We start from the raw sequence: 18,125 nt of genomic DNA on the forward strand, positions 1-18,125 counted from the left end.
ACCTTAATCTGCATACCAAACCATCTGATAATCCAACTGTAACTATGACTGTTAATGGGGAAAAATTGTTTTTTTTGGCTGACACAGGTGCTCATTCTTCTGTAATTAGTACTGCTAGCGTGACACAGCGTCCTCAAGTGACTGAGGAGCTTGCTAAAACTGTTGGTGCTACAGGCATTGTGAAATCTGAAAGAGTGACTGTTCCATTGAAAGTGGAAGTAGATGATTGTCAGCTAACACACCAGTTCATTTTGAGTGAATGTTGTCCAGTGAATCTTTGTGGGCGTGACTTGTTATGTAAGCTAGGTTTCCAGATGACCTGCTCCTCAGAAGGTGTCACCATACTCAGATCATCAACAATGACACCTCCGGAGGTGACAACCATGTACAACGACGCGCCTACCGATTGGTCTTATAATTGGTATGTTGATTGTAACACTCATACATCACAACATTTAGAAAAGTTGTTTTCAAAAGTACGGACATGTTATAGCTACGATGCTCCGCTCAGCCCTCATGATAACTTGCTCTGTACCGCATCAACATCTTTTTTAAGCCAAGACCATGGGTTTGAGGACACTTGGATGTTGCCTCAAGTTGATGAAACATTGATGTGTAATGTGTTGTATGTTGGACCGGATCATGCAGTTCTTTCTGTCGACCTTAACGGTACACAGAAACAGCTGTATGATGGTCATTCTGTGCCTCATGTGTCTCTTGCCGTTTCTGAGTTTGTTAATAGGAGGGATGCTGATGCGTGGCTGATGGACATAATGACAATAACGGACTGGGTCGGAAATCCTCATCAAATGAGGTATTCCGCCAAGACGGGGGTAAGAGCATTTCCTTACACCTGGGCTATTCCAGTCACTAGGGGAATCCAAGGATCACCCCTAAAAGTTCATTCCGACCGAAGCGCGCTCAGTACCCGCTCCCTCTAGAGGCTATAGAAGGTATTGCAGAGGTACATGCATCTTTGTTAGAGCGTGGAGCCATTTCTGAGGTTGACAGCTCTCCTGTCAATTCTCCAATCCTCCCTGTGCGCAAAGCCTCAGGAGAATGGCGTTTTGTTCAAGATTTGCGTTGTGTTAATGAAGCTGTCATTGCTAGGACTCCTCTTTGTCCTAATCCTGTAACCCTCCTTGCCTCCATTCCTTCATCAGCTGCTTTCTTTAGTGTTATTGATCTTAGTAATGCATTTTTTTCTGTACCTGTACACCCTGATAGCAGACATTGGTTTGCTTTCCAGTTCAAGAACAAAACATATGTGTGGAATGTTATGCCTCAAGGATTTGTTGATAATCCTTCTATCTACAATGCAGAGCTCGCGCGCAGCCTAGAAGGGTTTATTCCACCACAGAATAGCATTATTGTCCAGTATATGGATGATTTGCTTGTTGCTAGCTCAGACAAGGAGTCATGTATCAAAGACACAAATGCATTGTTGTTCTATTTAGCAGAGAATGGCCATAAGGTTTCCAAACACAAAATCCAGCTGGTGCGTGAACAGGTTACATACCTAGGTCACGTTATTTCTAAACATGGAAAATCTTTAGGTAGCAGCCGTGTGGAGGCTATCCTTGCTCTGCCCATGCCTACAACCAAAAAACAAATGATGTCTCTGTTAGGAACTGCAAACTATTGCCGGGCTTGGGTCCCGGATTTCGCTGAGCTCACACAACCCTTGTCCGATCTGGCCCACGGACGCAACCTTTCTCCCTCTGACCGAATCACCTGGACTGACGAAGCACGACTGACTCTAACGGCCCTTAAACAGAGGCTGTCTACAGCCCCTTGTTTAGGTCTCCCTGACTATGAAAAGCCTTTCCACCTTTTCACAAATGAAAAGGACGGTTATATGTCCGCCGTTTTAACCCAAAAGCATGGGGACCGGTACAGACCGGTAGCATACTACTCTAAAAGGCTTGATAGTGTAGTTAGAGGGTTAATCCCATGTCTAAGATCAGTGGCGGCGGCCACTGAAGCAGTATTGGGATGTGTCGACGTGGTAGCCATGCGACCACTAATCGTGAATGTTCCACATGCTGTTTCTGCTTTACTTTTACAGGCAAAGACCTCACACCTGCATCCAGCGAGACTGTTACACTATCAGAATGTGTTACTAACCATGTCTAATGTTACTCTCCAGAGATGTACTGTCCTGAATCCAGCGACACTGTTGCCAACACCAGATGACGGAGATCCACATGATTGTGTGGCTGTTATTGACTTAGTCAGTAAGCCACGCCCTGACCTCACTGATGTTCCTTTGTCTAACCCTGATTTTGAACTCTTTGTGGATGGTTCTGCCCAGCGATCACAAGCTGGTGAGCCTGTTGTTGCCTATGCGATTACCACTGCTGATACAGTGCTGGAATCAGCCAGACTTCCTAACCATCTCTCTGCACAGGCTGCTGAATTATTTGCGCTCACCAGGGCATGTATTTTAGCCAAGGGTAAGTCTGCTACTATCCACACGGACAGTGCATATGCATTTAGCACAGTCCATGATTTTGCGATGCTATGGAGGAATCGTGGGTTCCTTACCTCAAGTGGTAAACCCATTGCTCATAATACTTTGATTAACCATTTATTGCAAGCAATGTTGTTGCCATCCAGTTTAGCAGTATGCAAATGTAAAGCTCATGCTAAAACCTCTGATCCTGTGTCCATAGGTAATACGGCTGCTGACTCAGCTGCTAAAGCGGCGGCACTCTCCTCTTGCGCTCCTGTGTTGTCTATGCTCTCTCTCTCATCTGTGGATTCACAGGTCTCTCCTCCTATGTCTCTGAACGACATTGCCGACCTACAGGAATCTGCTCCTCCTGATGAGAAGAAGAAGTGGAAAACCAAATGCACATTCAATGATGAAAGCAGGTTATGGCTAGGACCTAATAACAAACCAGTCTTACCTCGTTCTTGTTTCCAGTATGCATTCAAACTAGCGCATGGTCCTGATCATATTTCAAAAATAGGAGTTGTGGATGACGTGAACAGGTATTGGTATGCACCAGGGTTCACTGTGTTTGCAGAGCAGAGTTGTGCCAAATGCATCGTCTGTATGCAAAACAATATTGGGAAAGGTATTAAAATGAAAATGTCAGCTCACCCGAGACCAGAGTCTCCGTGGGAACATGTGATGATGGATTTTATTGAACTTACACCATGCGAAGGGTATAAATATTGCCTTGTCTTAACTGATGTTTTTTCTAAGTGGACTGAAGTTTTCCCTTGCAGGCATGCCTCAGCAATCGCTGTGGCCAGGAGTCTCCTCCGAGAGATAATCCCCAGATGGGGATTGCCTTTGAAACTTTCCTCTGATAGAGGAAGCCATTTTGTGAATAATGTGATTAATGAGATTTGTAAGAGTTTGCAAATTGACCTCCGAACGCACTGCAGTTACCATGCTGCATCAGCTGGGATTGTAGAAAGAGCTAACCAGACATTGAAGGTTAAGCTCAACAAACTGATGGCAGAGACAAATCTGTCATGGATGAAAATTTTACCTTTAGCTTTGATGTTCATGAGGGGCCGTCCCCACCAAACTACGGGGCTCTCCCCATATGAAATCATTGCTGGTAGACCTATGAGAATGTTTAACAAACCTTTTCCCCAGAACAAGCTGACTCTGATGTCCTGTGAACAGGACATGGTACAGTATTGTCTGGCACTCAACAACATTCTAAAAGATCTCTTCAACAGAGTGAAGGCGACCATCCCGGATGCCAGAGAGGGTTTCTTGCATCACCTCCAGCCAGGCCAATGGGTGGTGATCCGGGACCTGAAACGGAAGGCGTGGAATAGTGCTCGTTGGCTGGGCCCATACCAGATCTTGCTGACAACCCAGACGGCCATAAAAGTAGCTGAGAGGACGTCTTGGGTACACGCCACCCACTGCAGGCTGGTTCCAAATCAAGACGAGGCCAGCCGGCCAAAAGATTCAAACAACCAAGATGCATTACACGGTGTCACCACCAGGGCGAAAGCTCACTCTCTGGTCTCCTCATCTGAGGAATCAGACCAAGGATAACACACCCTATCTTTTCCTCATTGCTGTCATGATGACAACTTTGACCACTGCCCCAGCAACGCCCAATCATAATCCAACCACACTCCCCCTCACTCACCTACTCGCAACCCCCTTGAAAGAGAACTCGGACCAGTTCTCTCCTGAAACTGAAACCATTGAACGAAGGAAAAGACAAGAACACACTCCAGTATTCGTTTGTCCCGTTGAGCGTTGCACTCCACTTGACTGTTGGGTCTATACGATAGACGAAGATGGATGGAAGATGCTGCATACTGCTTATGTGAGATTTGAAAGTAACAAACGATTCCCAGGTTCTACTGTTGTAACTGTGACTGAAGTTAATGTAGAGAAAGACTCTCCTTATTGGTGTGTTTTAACTAAAGATGTTATGCGAGTATCAAGAACAAAGAATTATTGAGTTGACATTTGTAGATCTGTTCCAGATTATCCTCAAGGTACTGTGTTTAACTGCTCTATGCACCTAACCAAATCAGCTAAGTCAATTGGACAGGAAAAGAAGCATCCTAATGAAGCTATTAGTATAGTCAGAGACTTTGCACATAGAATGAACTACGCTAACTGTTGGATTTGTCAAAATGTACCTCTTAGTACTTCTGCACCCATATTTTATCCAATTCCTTTAACCCAAGCAGAATGGTCACACTATGACTGGCAGGGTTTAGCTACTCATGTTTTCTCTGCTCCTGGACAATCCTCTGCTTGTCATTTTCATGTAGGATTAGATAGACTAGCTAACTCCTATACAGGGATTGAAGAGGTTATTCTAAGCAAATTAACACTAGAGGTTAATGAGAATCATAGACCTTCTAATTTCTCCCGCCTTATTCTGTTCAAGGTTACACACTTTTCTGAAATAGCTGGACAGGGATTGGTTCACAATATTCAAGTTATATTAGTCCAAATAGACAATCATGCACCGAGTACTAGGTTAGCTTGCACAGCTGTATCTACTACAGTTAATTGGCGAAATTCAATTACCATTTCTGGATTAAAATGTCAAATTATCGATTGCATCATTAAAGCACAAACAAAATTGCATCCTCATCAAAATCAAAATCAAGTCGACCAATTCAAAGTAGTACCTCTTCAACAGGTTACAGCCTGTATTGATCTTTTCAGATACAACACACAAATTAGGACACAAATTAATGATCTAGGCACTAGCTCCTGCGTTGCTCCTATCTACGAATTCTTATATCCAGGTTCAGCGATAGGCCTTCCAAAAGGTGTATTTTTAGTCTGTGGCGATACAGCTTATTCAACCCTAAATAGCAACAGTGTAGGAAGATGCTATCTTGCTCATTTAATTCCCATGATTAGGAAGGTGGATCACGCTGAAATGCAGGTAATTCATCATCAATCAAATTATAGACATCGTCGTGCTATATCACCCTTTCAGTTTATTTTTGGTGTATTTTTTCCTAACTATGGCATGTATAACACCCAAACTGAACTCATGACTCTCTCCGCTATCTTGGCGGATCACTTGAATGCATCGGACAGAGTAATTTCAGCCTTAGCTAAGGAAGTGAATGAAATGAAGAAAGTTGTGCTACAAAATAGGTTTGCCTTAGATATAATTCTTGCTAGTAAAGGAGGAACATGCGCGATTGTAGGGTCAGAATGCTGTTCGTTCATCTCCGATCCAAATGCCACATTAACAGAGTTCCATGAATCAAACATGAAAGGTATTCAGATCTTAAAGACTGTCCATGGGTTTAATGCTTGGGGAATTTTCGATAATGCTTTTTCAAGTTCTGGAAATATTCTCAGATCTCTAGGTATCATTTTTATGATTATTATTTTGATTATTATTATTATTGGCATTGTTCTTAAGTGTATTGGAAAGTGTTTGAATACTGTTACAGATATGCCCATTACTGCATTAATGTTCAAAGGAGAAGTTGAATTAGACCTTCATTCAACTCAAGAACTTAGTCAAGTCTGTGCCATTGGAAATAAGGATTTTGAATTGTTTTGAAACTTGAAGTTAAGTTTTTTCCTCTCAAAAGAAAGAGGTTTTTTTTTCCCACTCATGAATATATGAAATCTGTATTAGATTAGTATCATGTTATCTTTTTACCTTGCTTATGCCAAATTAAAGTGAGGAGTTTTGGTACGTGATTGCATATGGGAAGAAATTAATCTTGGTGTGTTAAATAACCTTGAGTTTATTCATCTTTATTATGCTCCACCTAGTGGAGAATAGATTACTTCCTTTCCATATGTGTAGAATTAGGTTTTTACCAAATATGTTTGACTATTTTTATGATATTTTATAATTTGATTCCACATGGTTGATCCTTTCAATTATATTATTATTGTTGTGGATGTTTTACCCACAAGATTGGGGAATTGTTAAAGAATTTCAACTGATCACCCATGTGTTCACTCCAAGATAGTTTTTCTGTTATCTTACTCTATTTATGTTCCTGTTTTCTCTGAGTTTATTGTTTTACAATGTTTGTGGAAAGCAGAAGTTAACTCCATTTTCACTACCATCTGTTGTGCCAGACCAACTGGCACAACAAGATCACAACCCCCTATCACGACACTACCCCTTTAAAAGGGCTCGCCCTTCTTATTGACGGGGCTCTCGGACTAGGATTCACTTCCTGTGTGAGAGACCGCTTGCAAACGTATTGAAGAATAAAGTTATTGTCAATTGTTTTTAACCAGCTTGAATCGACCACTCGCGTGCTCTTATTCTTAATCCAAGTATTAAGAAAATATATTAACACTCATCAGACCTGGGCACTACGCATATCCTATTAGTACTCCACTTATATCACAGCCAAATAGTCTACTACAGTGACGGCGCACTGTCCACATTAGTCATCATGTTGTCGTATATTTCTGATGCATCTTCTTCTTGTGAAACAGAACTTCAAGGAGGCCAAAATCGTCGAATCATCAATTTATTGAGCATGCCTAACAGGGTTGAATCTTCGGCATTACTAAGGTTCACAAGGTGGGGCCGAGTTTATATGTCCTGGCTTCAGGCCAGGTCTCACATGACAAACAAATTTGCATACAAGGAATGTTCATTAACACAGATCTGATCAACTAGTCTTGTAATCCCCCTCGGACATGGGGCTATTTTGGGTTCTTCCTGTGTCCTCCTAGGATCACGTTACAACTGTAGGCTAACTGACTTCAAAGGTGACCATAAACAAAGGATCATATTGACTCAGGGACAAAGGAATGTTTACTCAGGACAGGACATCTGTTGTAACCCACATGTTAAACTCCTTAATTAACACAGTTCCTACCTAAAGTGAAGTTTATTCCTTATTCTACTAAAATGATTACTATATGAGATTAATACAGATGTATTGATGTAATACAGTATGGTACAGTATAAAAAATATACTACATATCCCCCCTTCGAGACGCTTAACGCCTCGACACAAAACAACATTAAACATAACAAACAATACCCAAAACACATACAAATAACCAAATCGTCACACAGCAGCAAAGCCATCCAGGGGCCAGAGGTTACTAGCACATAGCCCCTATCGAAAGAGAACAGCCCTCAGCGCTGTCTCATATCCTCTTCCCATGCTGGAGCAATCTTCAAACATCAAACCCCCAGGTGTCGCAATCCTCTCTGACACCCAGAGAACAATGGACCTCATTCCTGAACGCAGTTAAGAAGAAGTTAAGAAGAAATTTCTTCTTAACTCCACTTACGAAGTTCCCGGGACAATTTTGGCATTCCTGAATGGTTTCTTATCTCGGATTTGTTCTCATCTAAGAACAGGATTTAAGAACGCGGAAATGCAGTCGTAGGTAGGCCAGATTGGAGTGCGCCCGTTCGCAAGGGCTGAATTTATGAGAAATCCGAGGTGATTGCGTTCACATCAAGTCTACAGACATCCTAGGCTTGAATAATAATCATAATCATAAATACGAGGATATTTGTATCATTTCCAATTACGTTTCACATTCATGAAGGCATCGCGGTGTCCTAAAATGAATAAAAGCACTACACAAATTTGGCAAATGGCAGTGAATTAATAAATAAGCACTAAACTCAGTCGCTATACTCAGACTCAGCACAACAGCACCTTATATTCCATAGTCGTCAGAATGGACACATCTACATTCTGTAAATACTGTAAACGTGAATATCCATAACTAAAATATATCATATGGTCCTACATAATATAGATATAGGGCCTATCAAGATCCATAAGTAGCCTACTCATGCATTTAACTAAACTGTAGGCTACAATTCAATCTGCTCTCAGCATATCCCATCCCTTTCATGTAGGTTATATATTTTGCATATTGTATTAAAAGCCCATATATACCGTCTTGTTTTCTTTTGTTATTTTGTATTGGTTTGTTTCACCTTGCTTAAGCTTAGTGCGCACAAAGCCAGCTGAGAAACATCTCACTGCTCATTTTACTGGTAGGCTATGTTGCATGTGACGAATAAAACGTTGAATTTGCACATGACCTTCAACATCAAGCATGTCAATTGGGAACGTCTCAACTTTTTCCGCGCTGTCTGGGGATTCTGTGTGCACACGACCCTGTAGTAAGGAGCTGGTGGGGCGTTTATGTATGATTACATGACTAAACAGCTTTGTAAACCAATTATCTAAACAGATGTTGTATGAAACCATAACTTAATACTCCTTATATTATGACAACTTAGTTATTAGTATTAGTTATAAACTAATCCACCTGAACATTCATCACTCTTTCAATATTTCGCAACACACATTCTTTCTAAACAGGAAAACAATAACTAAACATCAAATCATCAATAACCATAAAACACACATGACTTTTTGTTTTTGTGAACAAAAAGATGGTTCATACTCCAGAGTCCATATTCAACTAACTTGCTTCTATAATAATCTTCTGGAGACAAGTGTTTTGCCAAAATGTCACAGATGTAATAAAAATATTCCTCATCACTTCAACTTCAGGAATGAACTCAGGCTCAGAGGTGACAACGTAGGTTATCACCGTTATCACTCTTCTCAAAAATTGATTCTAGAAATGTAAGAGATACTTGTTGTATTATAGATCATTGACGCCACTTAATTAGTTCATGTTCTCCATGTCTCCATTCCAGACATCTTCCGTCAACACTCTTGTAGTGGTTTGTACTGTGGGGTTTAACTCTGTTCTTCTGCACCATCAAGGTTATCGTTGTCACTGTCACTGATTTCCTTGTTGTTTACTTTCTTCATACACCTGTAGACTCCTGCATCACTGTCCATCAGACGTTGTATTTCACAGCACAGATCCCTCCTTGACCTTCAAGCCATGTTCACTTCTTGACTTCTCCTTTCCTTCAACTGCACATGTCGATCTGGGGGACTGTCACCATCATCAGTCCCACTCTGTTCTTTATCCTCTTGATGGTAATAGGCGTTATTCCTAAACAGTCACACGGTAGACGGGGTTGTCCATGTGTGATAGAAGGACGTCACGCACGCGGAAGTAGTCTAAGTTTGCTGCGCTCGCCAGCTCTCCCAAAGTGTATTGTTTTATACAGTTTTCCTCACTTGTATACCATATCTCCGCGTTTAAAACTGCGCACTAACATTGGCGGTACACAATAATTCAATTTTTTTGGATCCGACGCTTGGACATCGAGCCCCAAGTCTAGATCAAACAGCTACGCTGCCGCAGCTAGCCGCGGCTAGCCAACCCTAACCAGCTCCTGACTGGGATAGCCTATTAGCCAACAGGGGACAGCCGTCCCCTGCCTTTCCAGTACCAACCCAACACACCGGAGGCCGTGCCTTGCTCCCAGTAGATCGCGTGAGTATTACCAGCACTACTAGGTAAGTAGCCCCCACTCTCCCGGCTAGCACTGCTAGTAAGCAGCCCCCACTCCCCCTGCTAGCACGGCTAAGTAAATAGCCCTACCTCCCCGTTAGCATTACTACGTAAATAGCACTCCCTCTCCCCGCTAGCATCGCAGGTTCATTGCTTTTTTCCAGTTTTATCCACCTGTATGGAGTCAAAATGAGGCCAGAAAGCATTGTAAACGTAAGTGAAGTATTGTAAACGTAAGTGAGGTATTGTAAACAAAAAAATATGAATTGTAAATGTAAGTGAAGTATTGTAAACGTAAGTGAAGTATTGTAAACAAAAAATATATAAATAATCACTTAATTATTAAAAAATAAAATAAAAATTGCATTTACGATACTTTTTTGCGTTTACAAAACCTTTTCTGCGTTTACAACACTTTTCTGCCATTACAATACTTTTTCTGCGTTTACAAAACTTTCTTGCGCTGCAAAACATTCTGGCCTCTCTTTGACGTGGGGGCGGGGTTAGATGAGTGGCGTGTCCAGAGAGGAAGAGGCGGGGTTTCGGGATGCCCACCGCCATATATAAATCAAAACCATAGAAGAAGTCCAAAAAACGTTGAGCAGCGCTCATATGGCGGTGGGCATCCCGAAACTCCGCCTCTTCCTCTCTGGACACGCCACTCATCTAGCCCCGCCCCCACGTCAAAGAGAGGCCAGAATGTTTTGCAGCGCAAGAAATGTTTTGTAAACGCAGAAAAAGTATTGTAAAGGCAGAAAAGTTTTGTAAATGCAGAAAAGGTTTTGTAAACGCAAAAAAGTATTGTAAATGCAATTTTTATTTTATTTTTTAATAATTAAGTAATAATTTATATATTTTTTGTTTACAATACTTCACTTACGTTTACAATACTTCACTTACGTTTACAATACTTCACTTACGTTTACAATTCATATGTTTTTGTTTACAATACTTCACTTACGTTTACAATGCTTTCTGGCCTCATTTTGACTCCATACACCTGCATACCATACCTCCGTTCTCAAAATCGCGCATTAATATTGGTGGTACCTGAGAGTCCGACGTCTGGATCTCGAGGTCTGTTGTCTTGGTTTTCGTTTGTTCTTCAGTTTGCTGAGCGGGATTTACAAGCCAGCAGCTGAGCCTTGCGTTAGCAAGTAGACTAAGGTTGTTGTCCTCTGGTTTTCGTTCGTTCCACAGTTTGCTGAGCGGGATTTACAAGCCAGCAGCTGAGCCTTGCGTTAGCAAGTAGATTAAGGTTGTTGTCCTCTGGTTTTCGTTCATTTCACAGTTTGCTGAGCGGGATTTACAAGCCAGCAGCTGAGCCTTGCTTTTAGCAAGTAGATTAAGTTTGTTGTCTTCTGGTTTTGTTTGTTTACAGTTTGCTGAGCGGGATTTACAAGCCAGCAGCTGAACCTTGCTTTTAGCAAGTAGATTGGGTTGGTTGTCCTCTGGTTTTCGTTGGTCTTACAGCTTGCTGAGCGTTGTTTTGCTCAAGCCAGCAGCTGAGCCCTGCTTTTAGCAAATAGATTGGCGGTTTTATCCTCTTATTTTAATTCCGCAATTATTTTAACGAGTCTTGCGATGGCTCTACACCCTCCCGCCCCTAACTGCTCGGACCCCTTGGACCACTGTTAGGAGGAAACGAGAAAGGGAAACCTCCAGGGTCCCCTCCCAACCCTCCGACGACGACACCCTCCAACTGAGGAATAGCTTTGCTTTACTGGCCGAGCCTGTACCCAAGAGGTCCAAGGATACTAGCATCAGCTCCTCGTCCAGGCTCTCTGCTACTGGGGCTCATTTCACACCCTGCCCTACTCAGTACCATACCCATACTCCGCAGCCCACCCACACCTCTCTGGTTGGTGAGCGGCATAATAGCCAGGCTAATAAGCCTGCTCCCCGGCCTAAGCATAGCCCAGTCCACCGAGGGGACCCCCGGCCCCCACCCTCTACCACTTGGCCTTCAGGTGTGAGGCAGCAAAGGAAGTCCCCTAAGCCCAGTGGGCCCGCCACTGATCCCGCCCCCCCATCTGTGCTCGTAATCGGATCTTCCATGGTGCGCCATGTAGTGGTCCCGAAAGCCCGGACCTGCTGCTTCCCAGGAGCTAAGGTCTCGGACATCAGGACTGTTGTCCCATCACTCCTCGCAGATAATCCCCTGGCCTCATCCATTATCATCCATGTCGGAACAAATGACATCAAGCTCCAGCAGTCTGAGCGGCTGAAGGAGGATTTCAAGGCCCTGATCTCCACTGCTCAGGCGTCAGGAAAGACCTGCATCATCTCTGGCCTGTTCTCCTCCCCCCGATATGGTGATGCCAAATATAGTAGGATCCGTCAGCTCCACATCTGGCTGAAAGGCTACTGCTGCCAGTTGAAGCTTCCCTTCATAGATAATTTCACCACTTTCTTGAACCGCTCGGACCTCTTCGCCAGGGACGGCCTTCATCCTAGTAGGTCAGGTGCCCGTCTGCTCAGTATGAATATGGACCTGACGCTGAGATCTTCCAGCGTCTGATGTGGGGTTAGCCCGACCCGTCTCAACCACCCTAGTGCCAAACATAAACCTCCTGTACCCGCGGGTCGGGCTATACCAGCTCCATCTCACCAACGCCCCATCACCATAGACCTTGATTCCCTGCCCCTCACTGAGACCTGGCATAGCGACGTCTATATTTTTATAAACAAATTCTGCCCACCTGAATATGCCATTCAGCAAATTATCTCCCACCGCACCCCTAGTACCATAATGAAACAGTCAGGTGGATCTAATATAAAAAACCTGATATCCGTTCCAGTGAATATACCATCCAGGCCCACTAGTCAGGCGAACCAGCCCTTTTCTCCGGAAGCTATTTCAATGGCAATTCTAAATGTCAGGTCCCTACCAAGCAAAACTTTTCTCATTAATGATCTTATATGTGAACGTAAACTAGACTGTATGTTCCTAACTGAAACCTGGCTAAATATAAATGGATCAGCAGCCCTCATTGAAGCCTCTCCTCCTAACTACAGCTTTTTTCAATCTATCAGAAGTGGGAAAAAGGTGGAGGAACAGCCACCATAGCTACAGATGCCCTCAGCTGCAGGACCATCTCCTTTGATGATTTCACCTCTTTTGAATACCATGCTATTGTCCTAAAATGCCAGCCCCCAGTTCTGGCAGTAACCGTGTATAGGCCTCCCAAACAATGCCCTGCCTTCTCTACAGAATTTTCAGAACTCCTGTCCATCATCCATACAAATTATGATAAGATTATCATCATTGGAGATTTCAACATACACGTAGACACTGAGGCGGACTCGAAAGCTAGGGACTTTATCAACCTCCTAAACTCCATGGATTTTACCCAACATATCTCTGAGCCAACTCACAACCGCGGCCACACCCTTGATCTAGTGATTACTAAGGGCCTGACTATCACTGTTTCCTCTATTAGTGACCTCGCCCTCTCCGACCATTTCTGTATCTTCTTCACTGCATTAGTTCCTAAAGTCAAAAGTAGTACTGAGCGCTTTATAAAGAAACGTTATCTTACCTCCGCAGTAGCCGATAGTTTTAGAGAAATACTGACCACAAACAATTTATCAACTCCAGAAGTGGGGCCCTTAGGAACTATTGAAGACCTGGCAACCACCTTTAACACCAGAGTAAGGGCAGCCTTGGATTCTGTAGCACCTATTAAACTGAAAAGGATCACAACCAATAATAAAGCCCCATGGCGAAATGAGGAAACATATCAACTAAAGAGAACCTGCAGAAGTTCTGAGCGTATATGGCGAAAAACCAAGCTACAGGCCCACCATGATATTCTCAAAGATCATCTCTCTGCTTTTAATAAAGCAATAAGAAATGAAAGGAAAGACCACTTCTCAAAATTGATATCTATCAACCGAAATAATTGAAGAGTGCTCTTCTCAACAATTGATAGCCTAATAAACCCTGCCGTAAATGTGAGGAATTTGCAGCTTACTTCAGAGATAAGATTATGAATATTAGGAGGAATATCACTCAGGAAAGGCCATGCATCCCGTTCACAGATCCTCTCCCTCCATGTAATGGACATATGAGCCTGTTTACACTGATGGACACAGAAATGTTGAGAAAAGTAGTATCCAAACTCAAGACCTCCACATGCCTGCTGGATCCCATCCCCACCGATTTTTTCAAAACTATTTTTGACTCTGTATCCTATGACATTTGTGACAGCGGCTGGTGATTTGGTCCGCAACTCGGCAAACCCCGAAATGCGCTAGAGGGCAAAATACATAAAAAAACGTTTTTTTTCGTTTTTTTGTGTATTACCAAAGTTGAAGTTGTGAAGAACCTACTTACTATAACAGACAACAGTTTTAGGTTCAGGAAATACGTTTAATTAGTCTGCAAACTAAGCTCGTTTTTAGCTGATTTCGAGCTGGGCTTGGGGGCGGGCAGATCGATTAGCATGATTTGGTTTCATTGGCTATTGCTTCCGGGTTCTCCGCCCCCACCCTTCCCCAACACGGGAATCCTTTGTTTACATTCAGTCCCACGTTAAACCATGGATGCTACAGCTTTTGCTAAAGAGAAGACGGGGATGGCATCCAGGACATGGAAAGAGTTTTAAGAGCAGCTAAAACTCCAGCAGAGCGGGACTCGTTCGTACACGGAGTTTATTCTTGATGACCTGTGATACAGAGATGACTGTATCAGCATAGCATGTTGCTACCAAGCGAACGAGGTACCAGATTCACACCACCGCCAAGCATTCTGCTTTGCTTTGGGGTAAGCTGATCTTTATACTATCTGTGCTGTTTACATTACATTAACATTAGTCGTTTAGCAGTAGCTCCTTTCTAAACAAGTGACTAAGTCTAGCTAGCATAACAAACTAACAAAGGCTAGCTAGCTAACGTTAGCTAACATGCTAGTTAGCTGAGCTAGCCCTTTGTTCCTAAACTAGCCAGCGTGGCAGCTAATATCGAGCTAGGTAGCTATATTATAGAGAGAAACAGAATGAGAGAGCATGAGAGGTATGGTAGTCTGACACCTTTGTTTTTTGTTTTGGTTACAGGATGAGCAAAAAGGTGAGGATTTGCAGCTCTCCCTGGGCCCCTCCATACCAGCCAGCAAGAAGATCACTATGCACTACAGCTTTGATTTTGCACAACAGGTGAGAATACGTTCATCCTATCATGCATTAGCTAGTCTATTTAATCAACACTTTCTGGTACTATTTTATCTATATGGAGTGCCAGTACTGTGGGCAATAGTTTAATGTACTTTCTTCCTTCTATTCTATTGCAGTTTTGATGCTGAGAGACCTGGCATGGTTGTGGCCAGAGAACACCGTGATGCAGCGGCAGTCGAGTTTCAGCTGCTGCGCAAGCCTGATGTCCTGCCCCCCAGAGAAGGTCTTCTTGTGCAAGCCCCACCCGGACTGGACATGGCCAGACAGACGTATCTCTTTGACAAGATCAGAGAGTTCTGTTCTGATGAGGGACGAGACGTCACATGTCCCCCGCCAAACTCCACAGCAGCTCAGAACAAGACTGTCCGCTTGTAGATTCACTGCAGATCATCAGGACGGACAGCACTGCAGGAGAAAGGCCACAGCCTTTCCTGTTTTCCTGTTTGTATACTGAAGCGTTGCTTGTTCTCTTGCACAGACTTGCCCACACTTGCACAGACTGCATTGTTAGAATATTGAATACTGAGCTGAGTACTGTTGTTATTACCTTGAGTATTGAGCTGGGGACTGTTATTACTTTGTTGTACACTTGATCACAATGAACACTATGCACCTTGTCTACAAAACAGACAACTGACTGTACACTTTAACACTTAGACAGTTGCCTTTTTTTGTACACTTAACTACTTATGCTTGTACTTTATATCATGTATGTGACAATAAAGAACGTTAAATTTGAACTTCATCTTATATTGTTCTTAACTGCATTCACAACACAAGATTAATACTGACTCAGAGTGTGGGGTCATCAGTGAGAGAGCACCTCACTTGGCAGCCACTCTCAGGTAATACCCCAAGTTGACAGCCACTCTGACAGATAATGACAGATCGTCCAGTGGGGGAGTGGCTGGGAGAGGGGTTACCAGGCCATTGTTCACGCCCATTACCTGGCAGTCAGAGGTGTGAAAATGTTGGAGAACTTTGGAGGGAGATTTCTCAGCTAAGTTGATTTGGCAGTACTAGCATTCAAATAAGCATATCTTCTTCAAATATGTTCAGATTTCAATGTATGAGACCTCATTTGAAAGCTTACAATCTGCACTTTCATAATCTGTAAAAAACTGAAAAATGAAAATGCCTAGTTGAGGACCAAATTACCAGCGGCGGTCACATTTTATCCATTGTTAATGACTCCCTATCTACAGGTGTCTTCCCACCAATACTTAAAACTGCTCTGGTGAGACCCGTACTGAAGAAAAACAACTTAGACACTTCAGTTTTTAGCAATTTTAGACCAATCTCCAACCTTCCCTTTTTGAGTAAAATTCTGGAAAAAATTGTTTTCAAACAGATTAATGATTTCCTAGCTACAAGTTGTACCCTTGACCTTTTCCAGTCCGGCTTCCGTGCCCACCATAGCACAGAGACGGCATTAGTCAAAGTTGTAAATGACCTCAGAATTAATGCTGACTCCAAAGAGCTTTCTGTTCTTGTCCTCCTGGACCTGAGTGCAGCCTTTGATACTCTAGATCAGGGGTGTCAAACTCAAATACACAGTGGGCCAAAATTTAAAACTTGAACAAAGTCGCGGGCCAACATTGAACAAATGAAAATTTTAATATGGACCCAAACAAGTTTTGCTTTAACATTTAATATGCACATCACTTTCGCTTTTGGTGCGCATCAATGGTGTGCACTAACATATGTGAATACGCCCTCAGACACAAGTGTTGGTGCTCCATCTGCTCAGTAGAGAAGCTTGTAAAACCCTGACTGTCCTACAGCCAGGCAGACAGACAGACAGCCGGCATGCAGACAGACAGCCAGGCAGACAGGCCGGCAGGATTGAATGAACAGGAACAGAGCAAACACAGCGGCCGGCTAGGTCAACACAGGTGTCTCTATCACAGTGAGACGTTACATAACGTAAAGCTTCTGTTTTCTGCCTTTCTTTTCGCCATTTTTAAGAAGGGGTAACACGGTTACAGTTGTAGTATGAGATTGCTATGACTACTGTCACAGAAGAGAGGGCGTTTCTGGGTCCTGTCTTGATTGACGCGCCAAAACAACAGCAGAGCATTATGGGATTTGTAGTATTAGCGGTGAATGCGCTGTATAATACTGGCGGGACAGCTCTAGTAGTCATTTGGTATTGCCTCGCGGGCCAAATATAATTACACTGCGGGCCAAAGACACCCCTGCTCTAGATCATGCAATCCTCATCGAAAGACTGGAAAAGTGGGTTGGCCTCTCTGGTCCAGTCCTAAATTGGCTTAAGACCTATCTAACCGGTCGTGATTTCTTCGTTGCCCTCCGTGAATATAGCTCAAGAAAGATCCCTATGACCTGTGGGGTGCCCCAAGGATCGATCCTAGGACCTCTGCTCTTCAGCCTGTACATGCTGCCCCTTGGCAGTGTCATCAGGAGGCACAATATTAGCTACCATAGCTACGCAGATGATACTCAACTTTATATTTCCGTAACACCCAGTAACTACAGCTTGGTTGACTGCCTTGTCAAGTGTATTACAGATATAAATGTATGGATGTCACATAATTTCCTCCAACTAAACCAGGACAAAACAGAAGTACTGATCATTGGAGAAAAAGCTGAAAGAGAGAAACTAGCTGCACACCTAAAAACTCTGGAAATTGACACCAATTGCCAGGCTAAAAACCTAGGTGTCATACTTGACTCAGATCTTAATTTCGAAAACCACATCAAGAATATTACAAAGACATCCTTTTACCACCTAAGGAACATTGCCAAGGTGCAACCCTTTCTCTCTCAGGCTGACACCGAAAGATTAATGCATGCTTTCATCACAAGCAGGCTGGACTACTGCAATGCTCTACTATCAGGCCTACCAAAGAAACCAATCTCTAAGCTACAAATAATACAGAATGCTGCAGCAAGAGTCTTCACTAAGACTAGACGAAGGGCACACATCACACCAGCGTTAAAATCACTACACTGGTTACCAGTCAACTCTAGAATAGACTTTAAAATACTATTACTAGTCTATAAATCTCTCCACAGTCACTCACCAGAATATATTTCAGACATGCTTGTTAAGTACATGCCAAACAGAC

The sequence above is a fragment of the Borostomias antarcticus genome (genome assembly GCF_949987555.1).
Source record: "Borostomias antarcticus genome assembly, chromosome: 5".
Lineage (NCBI taxonomy): Eukaryota > Metazoa > Chordata > Actinopteri > Stomiiformes > Stomiidae > Borostomias > Borostomias antarcticus.